This window comes from Bison bison, unplaced genomic scaffold (assembly GCF_000754665.1).
Source record: "Bison bison bison isolate TAMUID 2011002044 unplaced genomic scaffold, Bison_UMD1.0 scf7180017864302, whole genome shotgun sequence".
Lineage (NCBI taxonomy): Eukaryota > Metazoa > Chordata > Mammalia > Artiodactyla > Bovidae > Bison > Bison bison.
In genome coordinates, this window is record NW_011494874.1 from 3,970,253 (window position 1) to 3,971,045 (window position 793).

Sequence of the window (793 nt, forward strand, 5' to 3'; positions counted from 1 at the left end):
CGTCTGTCTGTCTGTCTGCTCCTGAGTCCCACCCAAACCAGCCGCCTGGGGTCCACCCGGCTGGAGCCGGCTCCCTGTGCGCAGGCCACTTCCTCTTCCTGTCCCGGCCCCAAGTCCCTTCCTGTTTTCTTTAGTGTGGGAATGTGTCCTGGGGAAAAAACAACTTGATTCCTCAGCTCTGGAGGTCACTGCCGCAGCCACGGGCCCACTGCATGCGTGTCTGTGAACACGCGTGCAGCAGTGGTGTGGTGCACACCTGTGTGCATGGGAGTGTGTGTATGTGTGTGTACATTCCTGCGTGTGTAGAGGTGGGGCCATGTGTGCACGTGTGTGCACGGTGTGTACTCTTGCACCTCCACCCTCTGTCTGCTCGGTCATCAGCGTCCCTGTCGTCGGACAGCATCCAGGCTGGCGGGGTCTCGGCTCCTGAATGTCTGATGCCGCTTCAGTCACCCACGGGCACTTGTGCTGGGGCCTGAGTGGGACATGGGCACGGCCTCCTGGGGGGCTCACGGGCACGTGGGGGGCAGTGGGGTGAGGGCGGGGCCAGGGAGGAGCAGGCAGGCACCTAGACAGGGAGCCCACACCTGGGCAGGAAGAAGGTCAGCTTCAGAGTGGAGGTCAGCCCTGGCCCAGAGCTTGGGGCACACAGGGAACAGACGAGGTGTGACAGGGCGAGGGGCAGGCGGGCTGCCCTGCGGCCTTGGCAGTTGGCTGCAGTTGAGGTGCTGGAAGGGAACAGAGGGTTGAGGGGGTAGCCCTGAGCTGGGGTCCCTCCCGAGCCCTCCCCTAC